Source organism: Sapajus apella, unplaced genomic scaffold, assembly GCF_009761245.1.
Source record: "Sapajus apella isolate SASKATOON/1434 unplaced genomic scaffold, GSC_monkey_1.0 scaffold53, whole genome shotgun sequence".
NCBI lineage: Eukaryota > Metazoa > Chordata > Mammalia > Primates > Cebidae > Sapajus > Sapajus apella.
Window position 1 is genome coordinate 8,449,631 of NW_022436993.1, and position 12,689 is coordinate 8,462,319.

General features: G+C 35.6%; 1 non-coding gene across 1 annotated transcript; it reads right to left on the reverse strand.

Annotated features, from left to right (window-relative positions):
* Positions 1-11,242: 11,242 nt before the first annotated feature.
* On the reverse strand, positions 11,243-11,349 carry LOC116527265. The gene has a single exon (XR_004258461.1). It is a non-coding gene; the product is annotated as a U6 spliceosomal RNA (small nuclear RNA).
* Between the last annotated feature and the right edge of the window lie 1,340 nt (positions 11,350-12,689).

Consider the following 12,689-nt stretch of genomic DNA (forward strand, 5'->3'; position numbering starts at 1 on the left):
TCCGAACATTTTCTTCTTTCAGTAAGTAGGATATTGAGAGTGGTCATGATTCAGTATCATTTTATTATCTCTGAGTTATGAGAAAATCTAGAAACATTTTATTCACTGTCTTATTTTTAAGTAAGAGATCTGTTTTCGCAACTAATTTATTCACCATCTTAATTATTTGAGCTTTTGTCACTGATACCCAAGGCTCCACTGTTAAACCTTTAGGAATTTATTAACACTGTCTTAAAAATCAAATAAAAATGTAAAGTGATAGTCAATTTTGCTTTTAATTTTGAAGGTTTTCTTGAGGGGACAATCTTTAACTTCATTTAACTGTACCCAGGTTTAAATGTGAAAGTAATTTAATCCAGTGTAATAAAAAAGAACATTATAATTCACATCATGATAATAACTACTGTTTATTTAGTATCTACTATATGCCAGATGCTTTATATACATATACGAGCCTCACAAAAATCTAAAGTGATCTGTATCTTAATACATGTTTCATAAGTGTATAACCCAACTTTTTAAGTAAATAAGTTGCCCAAAGTTATGTAGCTGATCAATGACAGAGCCACGTTTTTAATCCAGTGAAAACACATACACATATTTTCCACAATGCTGAACTAGCCAAGCATTTAAAAATTATCAACTGTTGTCAAACTGTCTGTAGCATTTGTAAAAATGAGACAAAAGAAAACATGTAAGTTCCAAAATCTTTATTTAAAATTCATAGTAGAGATCAACCTACTATTCTATCTTGTGGTATGCCATGCCTGTACATACCTCTAGGTGTCACTAACAAGTCTAATGCATAAGTAGAGAAAATGAAAAACAAGGAGATAGAAGAAAAGAAAAACAAAGAGAGAGATAAAACAGAGGATGCCACCGCTAACTGGCTACTAGAGACCCCCATTGGATAGATCTACTTTCATGTCAAGTGCATTTTTGAAAATGTGGGTGAAAGTCTCAGGCACATAAATCAGATAATAATCAAATATGGAAAGAGTTTCTCTTCCCAGAGAGTTTAAAGAAAAAAGGAAAAAAAGCAACCTCTTTTTGTTGCACTTAATCTTCCATGATAGCATTCTATACATATTCTTAAAGTTGGGTTTTTGTTTTAATTGCATGGTAGACCTGCTAAAAATCTAATCAGAATCCAGTATATGTGTATATATATATACACATATACACACAAACACACACGTGTATATATACACATCTATACACACACATATATATGTATATGCATATATGTATATATGCACATATATACACACATATATGTATATGCATATATACGTATATGTGTATATATACATATACATATGTACATAAGTTATATATGTATAAGTTATATATACATATACATATGTATAAGTTATATATATACATATACATATGTATATATGTATATGTATGTGTGCGTGTGTGTGTATATATATATATAAAACTTTAAAAAATTTTTCCACTGCTATTTAAAATGTTAGGTTTATGAGAATCATAGTTCTTGTCAGCTGAGTCAGCATGTTTTATTTTCAGTTTTCATATTTTTTTGTCAAGCAATAAGGACAAAATGCAATAAGATTAAAATAATTATAAAAACTCTGGTGCACATAAATGGTAATGTCATCAAAATTGAATAACCTAAAAAGAGTTCTTTTTCCTGATAGCTTAAAATGTGTGTCCGCTACTTATGGAAGTCTGAAATCAGAATTCTGAAGGTTGTTTAAAGGACACAGATGTATAATTTGTGAAAATTAAACTTCTATGGAAGATGAAAACATTTTCAAAAAGATAACTGCCTATAATTATCTACATGTTGTCTCCTTGGTTCAATCTTTCTGAGATCATCTCATGTTTAACTATAATTTATCAAAAGTAGGACTGCATTTTAAAATCTGAAGTAGTGAAAAGTTCATTCACTCAGTTCTTTATTTTTTTTTCCCAGGTATCTACAAGGCAAATATCTTCTTCCAGATACCATGGAAAAATGTAAGAATGAATCAGACTGAGTCTTTTCTCAAGGAACTAAAGACCCTAAATCCATGAGAAGGTAAAGACTTATTTGACAATGCTGAATTACACTGGAAGAGTGGGTGATAGGCCTTCAACAAATATTGGTTGAATGGATGAACATGGTCTAAGAAGGGGAGTGTGTGCTACATAAACATAGAAAAGAAGGAAGGAGAGAGAAAAAAGAAAGGAAAGAAGGAAGGATGAACGGATGGAAGGCAAGAGAAGGGGAGAGAATATTAAAACTAAAGAGTTTACAGCCAGGGGAATCTTAGCATATGTCATCTATGAAAAACCAGTCCAAGGTATTTCATTTAATAAGTGTTGATAAGTGATAGAATTAAAAATTATTTTTTCATGTATAATTCTCAATACAATGTTTTCCCAACAATGTAGTAAAATAAACAAATATGTATTAAATACCCAAGGTGAACTGAGGCAGGATTAGGCCTTATAAATGATATAAGAAAAATGTGACTAGATTTCTTTGCACATTACTGTGTTTGCACAATAAATGGTAACTACCATTTATTATGTAGTTCATATCTAGAATTATGAGGATGCCTCTTAGTAAAACTATAGCTACAAATACTTCTCAAGAAATAGGAAAATAAGAGCAAAAGGAGTCAAAGTAATTTTATTTTATTATTTTGATTTTATTTTATTTATTTCTTTATTATTTTAGGTTCTGAGGTACATGTGCAGGTTTGTAATGTAGATAAATTGGTGTCATGGGGGTTTGGTACACATATTATTTTATCACCTAGATACTAAGCATTGTACTGGATAGTTATTTTTTTCAAATCCTCTCCCTCCTCCCACCCTCATCCCTCAAGTAGGCCCTAGTGTGTGTTGTTCCTCTCTATCTGTCCATGTGTTCTCATTATTTAGCTCTCACTTACAAGTGAGGACAAGCAGTATTTCCTTTTCTGTTCCTGCATTAATTTGCTAAGGATGATGGCCTCCAGCTCCATCCATGTTCCCGCAAAAGACATGATCTCATTCCTTTTTATGGCTGCACAGCCTTCCAGGGTGTATATGTACTATGTTTTCTTTTTCCAGTTTATCATTGATGGGAACTTAGATTGATTCCAGGTCTTTGCTATTGTGAATAGTGCTGCAATAAACATACAAGTGCATGTGTCTTCATGATAGAACAATGTATATTCGTTTGGTTATGTACCCAGTAATAGGATTTCTGGGTAGTATGGTAATTCTGTTTCTAGCTCTTTGAGGGATCACCACACTGCTGTCCACGATGGTGAATGAATTTATACTTTCAACACTGCATAAGGGTTTCCTTTCCTCCACAACCTCACCAGCATCTGTAATTTTTTTTCACTCTGACTGATGTGAGATAGTATCTCATTGTGGTTTTGATCTGCATTTCTCTAATGATCAGTGATATTGAGCTTTCTTTTTATATGCTTATTGGCTGCTTGTATGTCTTATTTTGAGAAATGTCATTCATGTTCTTTGCCCATATTTTAAGGGGGTGTTTTGCTTGTAAATTTGTGTTCTTTATAGATTCAGGATATTAGACCTTTGTCAGAAGCATATTTGTTTCCCATTCTGTAGGCTGTCTGTTTACTTGGTTGGTAGTTTCTTTTGCTGTGCGGGAGATTTTTGGCTTAATTAGATTCCATTTGTCAATGTGTGCTCTTGTTGCAATCGTTTTTAACACCTTCATCAGGAAATCTTTGCTCATTCCTATGTCCAGAATGGTATTGCCTAGGCTATCTAACAGGGTTTTTATAGTTTTGGGTTTTACACTAAGTCTTTAATCCATCTTAAGTTGAGTTTTGTATATAGTATAAACAAGGGATCCAGTTTCAGTCTTCTGCATGTGGCTAGCCAATTATTCTGGCACCATTTATTAAATTAAAAGTCCTTTTCCCAATGCTTATTTTCATCAGTTTTGTCAAAGGTCAGATGGTCACAGGTGTGCAGTTTTATTTTTGGCCCCATCTTTTATTCCATTGGTCAATGTGTCTGGTTTTCTCCCAGTGCTATGATGTTTTGGTTACTGTAGCTCTGTAGTATAGTTTGAAGTCGGGTAATGTAATGCCTCTGGTTTTTTTCATTTTGCTTAGAATTGTCTTGACTATTCAGGCTATTTTGTTGGTTTCCTATAATTTTTAAACAGTTTTTTCTAGTTCTGTGAAGAACGTCATTGGTAGTTTGATGGGAAGAGCATTGAGTCTGTACATTCCTTTGGACAGTACAGCCATTTTTAACATTGATTCTTCCTATCCATGAGCATGGAATGTTTTTCCATTTGTTTGTGTCATCTCTGTTTTCTTTGAGCAATGTTGTGTATTTTTCATTTTAGGGATGTTTCACTTCCCTGGTATGTATTCCTAGGTATTTTATTCTTTTTGTAACAACTGTATTCTTGGGTATTTTATTCTTTTTGTGGCAACTGTAAATGAAATTGCATTCCTGATTTGCCTCTAGACTTGGATGTTGGTGTATTGGAATATTATTGATTTCTGTACATTGATTTTATATTCTGAAACTTTGCTGAAGTTGTTTAACAGCTCAAGGAGCTTTTTAGCAGAGAGGGGGTTTTCCAGACATTGAATTATGTCATCTGCAAACAGGGATAATTTTTCTTCCTCTCTTCCCATTCGGATGCTATCAGAGTAATTTTAAATAGCACCATAACATTGCAAGTCTTTGCCATGCTTTATACACTATTTGTCTTGGTTCTTTTCAATAAATAGTTTAGTAAACATCTTTCAATGTCACAAGACATTTACTATTTAAGATAAACTAAGGCTATTAAATGTTTCTTTTGAATTTCAGTTATACCTTCTCTCTAGTGTCCTTTGGAGGCCTCAAAATTTTTCACTTTTGATTTCTGAATGATGCCTTCCCCTGAGGCTGTTAACCTATAGAGAAGGCAGATTAATCCAGCATATATCAAATAAGCTGCCCATTTTCCCTGAAGTAAGCTGAACAGCATCGCTGAGTTAGACCAAGTGCTGAAAAATACTTTCTCAGCACCTAGAAAGCAATTGAAGGCATACTTGGGAACTTGCTTTGGAGAGTGGTGGTTTTGTTATGTTTTTGTTTGTTTTTTGTTTATTTTTATTTTTATGTTAGATTTGTTTTTAGGGTAAATAATGACAAAATATGAAACGGGATGGAGAAATATTTGCTGTATGATCAAACAACAACTTGAATTTGTCTACATAACAGCTGCACATGGACTATGTTCACATAGTATAGTACACTCCCTGCATGAGGAAGGAGCTGTTGGGGTCATCAGAGCAGTGGATATGAAGGCTTCAGCTGATGGCAAAATCACCAAATCTGCTCAGAAAGCTCAGATGATGTATTAGTCCATTTTCACACCACTGTAAAGAAGTAATGGAAACTGGGTAATTTATGAGGAAAAGATGTTCAATTGACTCACAATTCTGCAGGCTTAACAGGAAGCTTGACTGAGAGGCCTCAGGAAATTTACAATCATGGCCAGAGGTGAAGGGGAAGTAAGCACATTTATCACATGGTGGCAGAAGAGAGAGGGAATGAAGGGGGAGGTGCCACACACGTTTAAACCATCAGCTCTCATGAGAACTCACACACTATCACAAGAACAGCAAGAAGCAAATCCACCCCCATGATCCAATCACCTCCCACCAGGCCCCTCCTCCAACTCGACATGAGATTTGGGTAGGGTCACAAATCCAAACCACATTATATGGCTAAATGAAATTATCCATAACACCTGCCATCACAGTCATAAAACCTTTAGAAGAAAAGAAGAATGTTTTGTGGACTATTCTGGCATTTTCTACATGGAGCAATTTTAAGTTATTCGCTTTTAAAGTGAGTAATTTTAACTTGACCAAAAATCTGCCACAGAATTTTCAGACTCATTACAACAACATTTAATGAGAAAAAAATTATATAGTAATCATTCACATTTAACGTATGTGTCTTTTCTAGAACTTAAAAAGTCTGGATTAGAATATAGATAGCTATGTTTATTTCTTAGATTTCATTTAAGAATCCTAAGTTCCTTGAAGTTATAATGTGTGTTTGATTTGTTTGTTACCTGATGTTCCCACACCATATCTTAAGTATTCTGGGTGCTGCTGCAAAATATTACTTGACATTACTAATTAATTAACTTCAGACTTAATAATTACACACAGCTAATTATTTAATGCAGTCACTAAATTAAACCTTTTTAACATTCAAGAGCAATCCATGTTTGCTAAAGAATACTGAGAATATTTAGAATAGGGTCTAAGTCATAATGAGAAATCAAAATTGTTCATAGCTCACAAATAAGAGATGCATTTGTTTTTTCAATATTGTTCACCACAACCAGGGGTTAGGCAGGCCCCCTTCCCACTGGGTACAGAGCTCAGACAAGCCCTACAGTCACAAAGCCTACGTTCCCATGGTGGGAGACAAACTGCAAACAAAATCAGCAAATGAAACCATAAAACTTGGAAGGAGCATGTTCTAGGGCAAAGATCGTGAAGTGGGAAAGAATTTTATGTATGTGAAGCTTTTGTAGCTGGAGCAGAAAGCGACAATGGAATGAACATGCAGATGTTCACGCATGTTAGGAAGTCGAGTTTTGGGAAAGTGAGAATGGAATGAACATGCCGATGTTCATGCATGTTAGGAAGTCGAATTTTTACTGTAAGTACAAAAGGAAGCCATTGAAAGCTTTTAGATAGGGAACTAATATGGTATTGATGGAAAATATAAAATAAACCCCCCAAACTGGAAGGCAAAACCAAACCAAACCACACTGATTGCTATAAGGATGGTGGGGGAGTAAAACCGGACCAAAAGAGCTCCAACAGGAAGCAGCTGCAATAGTGTGTCTAACTAAGAGATGATACTGGCTTATATTAAGCGGATAGCAGAGGAGGAGTGAAGATGATAGAGTCAAGATGTTTTCTGGGAAACAGAACTGAGCAGAGTTGCTGATGGAATGGAAGGGGTAGGAGGAGTGAAGCATGACCTTGGGATTTTCACTGAACACTAAGTGGACAAGAGTTCCGTTTCCTGAAATGGCAAGGGCTGAGGGAGGGTTAGCATGGAAGAGACCTGTGCTTGTCACACATTACCAATACTCCCTTTCTTTCTTGGTGTCAGAATTCAGATTTTATTAGGAAGGGAATGGATCCAGCCAAAATATATTTTTGCCTTCCCTTTCCTGAAGCTAGGTATGTGGCCCTCAGCTGGGTTATGGCCAATGAGACGCATGTACTCAGAAGTATGATGTGAGATTTCTAGAAAGGTATTTGAGATTAAGTGATGTGACCCTTTTGTATTAAAGCTAAGCATACGTTTATCCAAAAACATAACAGTTCTATTCTTAAATACCCAGCAAAAATGCATACATATGTTTACCACAAGGCATGTCCAAGAATATTCAAAACAGCACTATTTCTATAACTTCAAATTAGAAACAGGCCAAAATGTCCATGAACAAGTAAAATGGCTAAGTAATTTTTGGTATATCAATTCACAATGAAAACTGCTGCAAAATGCCACAAGATGAATGAATTTCACAAATCTAATGTTAAACAAAAAGCAAGGTACAAAAGAATACATATTATTTTATTTACAAAGAAAAGAATAGTAACTAACATGACGTAGGAAGTCAAAGAGTAGATAGCACTGGGAAAGAGGTGGGGTTGATTGGGAGAAGCCACTGGGGGAGGGTTTTGGGGGTGCTGGTGATGGCCTATGTTTTTCACATGAGTGCTGTTTTCATAAGTTGTCTTATTCATTTTTGCACTCCCTTCACTTAGCAGAGTGTCAAATATAATAGGCATTCATTAAAGATACGTGTTGAATAAACTTGTTAAATTTAAGGTAAGAAGGAGTTTCATCAGTGAGAAAGTAGCTGTTGTATTATTTCAGTACTTTATACTAATTTATACCTCTGCTGAAACCAAAACAACAAAAATGGTTAGGGTGTGCTTTACATAATCTTTTTTTTTTTTTTTTTTTTTTTTGAGACGGAGTCTCACTCTGTTGCCCAAGCTGGAGTGCAGTGGTGCGATCTCAGCTCACTGCAGTCTCCCCATCCTGTGTTCAAGTGACTCTCCTGCCTCAGCCTCCCAAGTAGCTGGCATTACAGGCACCTGCCACCACACCTGGCTAATTATTTTTTTGTAGTTTTTAGTAGAGATGGGGTTTCACCATCTTGGACAGACTAGTCTTGAACTCCTGACCTCGTCATCCACTTGCCTCGGTTTGCCAAAGTGCTGGGATCACAGGCATAAGCCACTGCACCTGGCCACATATTCATTTTAAAGCAAGAAAACATTTGTCAACCATATATATTTTCCACATTTTGAATATTTAAATTAGCAAATTCCTAATTTCTGGAAATTTTCTTGTTCAGATTATTTTTTCCCTGATAATTCCAGATTAATTAGGTAGTGGGGTGAAAACATGTACATTGGTCACTCAATTCATTTCTCGTGGTAATATCAAAGACAAAATGATTTTCATTAAATTTCAGAAATGCAATGTTAAAGTTAACTCGAAGTTTTAGAAAGTTCCAGGAGAGAAAAATAAGAAAGCTTAAAAATGTCCTTAAAAGGATAAGACTTTCAACTCCACACTAATAGATTCTGAAGAATAAATTGGAATGCTTAGGAACTGTTATATGACAAATGAGAATAAAAATATTTTCTTTTTCTAAATGCGCTAAGAAAAACAAACAAAGAGAAAGATAAACACTTCCCCGATAATAACTAAGCATAGAAATTCAGACCATTTCAAATTTATGAGATATTAAAGCCAGAAAGCATCTCACATGAAATAAATTATAATAATCTTAGAAAAAAAATCTGGTAATCTTTTGTCTCCATGGTTAAAGGAAGGTGGTGGATTTCAAAGGGAAAGGAAAAACAATCAAGTTTGTACTTTCATTTTCTTTTTTCCTATAATTCAATTTCAGCTTTTCTACTTGCAGAAAAGGAGTGAATCCCCTTTTGTATTATAAGGTTAAAGAAAAAGGAAATCATTTGAACTCTTGATTATACTTTGAAGTGGACTCTGACTGTACTAATACTTTATAAACACCCCCAAAAGGCTATTAATAAATCGTTATCTTAGATTTAACAACAAACAAAAAACCCCTAATGTTTCCTAACCACAGATTACATTTCCAGCTCCATTTAGCCAGCCCCACAAGGGTGATCCTATTTAAAGGAACCAGGGGAGAGAGCAAATAATTTTGTTCAGTGCAACCCATTCAACTCATCAAAAGACTACTCAAGCATTGGCCTTATCAATGGGTATCTATAGCGTCATTGATTACTGTCATTATTACTATGGAATGTACATTATGAGAGGCAGCTGGACCTCATAGTTCAGAATACAAATTCTAGAGGCAGATAGAGTTTGAATGCTTTCTCCACCACTTTTTTTTTTTGAAAGACTCATTTTTAAAAATTATACTTTAAGTTCTGGGGTACATGTGTAGATCGTGCAGTATTGTTACATAGGTATACACATGTCATGGTACTTTACTGTATCCATCCCCCCGTCACCTACATTAGGTATTTCTCCCAATGTTATGCCTCCCCAATGCCCCTACCCCCAGTTATCCCTCCTCTAGCTCTCTCACTCCCTAACAGGCTCCAGTGTGTGATGTTCCCCTCCCTTTGTCCATGTATTCTTATTGTTAACAACCACTTATGAGTGAGAACATGCAATGTTTGGTTTTCTGTTCTTATGTCAGTTTACTGAGAATGATGGTTTCCAGATTCATCCATGTCCCTGCAAAGGAAATGAACTCATCCTTTTTTATGGCTGTATAGTATTCCATGGTGTATATGTGCCACATTTTCTTTACCTAGTCTATCACTGATGGGCATTTGGGTTGGTTCCAAGTCTTTGCTATCATAAACAGTGCCACAATGAACATACGTGTGCAAGTGTCTTTATAATAGAATGATTTATAATCCTTTGGGTATATACCCAGTAATGGGATTGCTGGGTCAAATAGAATTTCTATTTCTAGGTCCTTGAGGAATAGCCTGTCTTCCACAATGGTTAAACTAATTTACACTCCCACCAACAGTGTAAAAGTGTTCCTATTTCTCCACATCCTCTCCAGCATCTGTTGTCTGCAGATTTTTTAATGATCACCATTCTAACTAGTATGAGATGGTATCTCAATGTGGCTTTGATTTGCATTTCTCTAATGACCAGTGATGATGAGCATTTTTCATATGTTTGTTGTCCTCATATATGTCTTCTTTTGAAAAGCATCTGTTCATATCCTTTGCCCACTTTTTGATGGGGTTGTTTTTTCTTGTAAATTTGTTTAAGCTCTTTGTAGATTCTGGATATTAGCCCTTTATCAGATGGATAGATTGCAAACATTTTTTCCCATTCTCTTGGTTGCTGGTTCAATCTAATGATTGTTTCTTTTGCTTTGCAGAAGCTCTTAAGTTTAATTAGTTTCCATTTGTCTATTTTGGCTTTTGTTGCCATTGCTTTTGGTGTTTTGGTCATAAAGTCCTTGCCTATGCCTATGTCCTGAATGGTATTGCATATGTTTTCTTCTATGGTTTTTATGATGTTAAGTCTTATGTTTAAATCTTTAATCCATCTGGAGTTAATTTTTGCATAATTTGTAAGGAAGCAGTCCAATTTCAGCTTTCTGTGCATCGTTAGCCAGTTTTCCCAACATCCTTTATTAAACAGGGAATCCTTTCCCCATTGCTTGTTTTTGTCAGGTTTTTCAAAGATCAGATGGTTGTAGATGTGTGGTATTGCCTCCAAGGCCTCTGTTCTGTTCCATTGGTATATATCTCTATATTGGTACCAGTACCATGCTGTTTTGATTACTGTAGCCTTGCAATATAGTTTGAAGCCAGGTAGCATAATGCCTCCAGCTTTGCTTTTTTTTTTGCTTAGAGTTATCTTGGCTATGCAGCTCTTTTTGGTTCCATATGAAGTTTAAAGTGATTTTTTCAGTTCTGTGAATAAGTTCAATAGTAGCTTGATGGGGATAGCATTGAATCTATAAATTAATTTGGGCAGTGTGGCCATTTTCACAATATTGATTCTTCCTAAACATGAGCATGGAATATTTTTCCATCTGTGTCCTCTCTTAGTTTCTTGAGCAGTGGTTTGCAGTTCTCCTTGAAGAAGTCCTTCATGCCCCTTGTTAGCTGTATCTAGGTATTTTATTCTCTTTGTAGTTGTGAGTTCACTCATGATTTGGCTCTCTAAAAATATGGAACACTTCATGAAAATGCATGTCCTCCTTGCACAGGGGCCATGCTAATCTTCTCTGTATGATTCCAATTTTAGTATATGTGCTGCCAAAACGAGCATGCTTCCACCACTTATACGCTGTGAATTTGAGTAAATTCCTCAACTACCAAGGGCCTCAAAGTCATTAACTGAGAAATGAGAAAGAAGAGAGTCGTACATCACTTCATGATGGGGACACATTCTGAGATATGCATCAATAGGTGATTTCATTGTTGCACAAACATCCTTGGGTGTGCTTACACAAACCTAGATGGTAGAGCTGGCTACACATCAAGGCTCTATGGAATGAATCGTCTGTTGTTCCTAGACTACAGTATTGCACACATGTGCAAGGGGAGCTAGGGGAGTGATAGCAGGGGGTGGGGGACTGGACTGAATCCTAGAGGCAATTGTAACACAGTGGTAAATATTTGTGTATCTAAACATAGAATATGTTTAGATACAGTAAAAGTACAGTGTATAAGAAATAGTAGCTGGGAATGTTGGCTCACATTTGTAATCCCAGAACTTTGGGAAGCCACGACAGGTGGATCAGGAGGTCAGGAGTTTTAGACCAGCTTGGCCAAGATGGTGGAACCCCATCTCTACTAAAAATACAAAAATTAGCCAGGCATAGTGGCAGTTGCCTGTAATACCAGCTACTCGGGAGGCTGAGGCAGGAGAATCACGTGAATCCAGGAGGCAGAGGTTGCAGTAAGCCAAGATCACACCACTGCACTCTAGTCTGGGTGACAGAGCAAGACTCCATCTGGAAGGAAGGTAAGGAAGAAAGGAAGGAAACGCCTGTACAGGGCAGTGACCATGAATGGAGCTTGCAGAACTGGAAGTTGCACTGGATGAGTCAGTGAGTGGGTGGGGAGTGAATATGAAGGCCTAGGACTGTGCACTACTGTAGACTATACATACTGTATACCCAGACTACATTTATTCAAAAATAGTTTTCTTTCCTCATTAATAAATTAACCTTAGCTTATTGTAATGTTTTACTGTATAAACATTTGATTTCTTTTTCACTCTTTTGTAATAACACTTAGCTTAAAAGACAAAACATTGTACTAGTGTATAAAAATGTTTTCTTTCTTTATATCTTTATTCTACAAGCTTTTTTCTTTTTAAAATTTCTCATTTTTAATTTTTTTTACTTTTGAAACATTTTTGTTGAAAATTAAGACACAAACACACATATTGGTCTAGGCCAACACAGGGTTGGAATAACCAATTTCACTGTCTTCTGCCTCCACATCGTGTCCCACTTAGAAGGTCCTTGGGGGCAATAATATGTATGAAACTGTCATCTTCTATAAAAACAATGCCTTCTCCTGGAATTCTTCCTGAAATATATTTTTCAGGAAGAAAACGTATAAAGTATGTTTTATAGTCAACTTTTTTTTAAGTAAGTA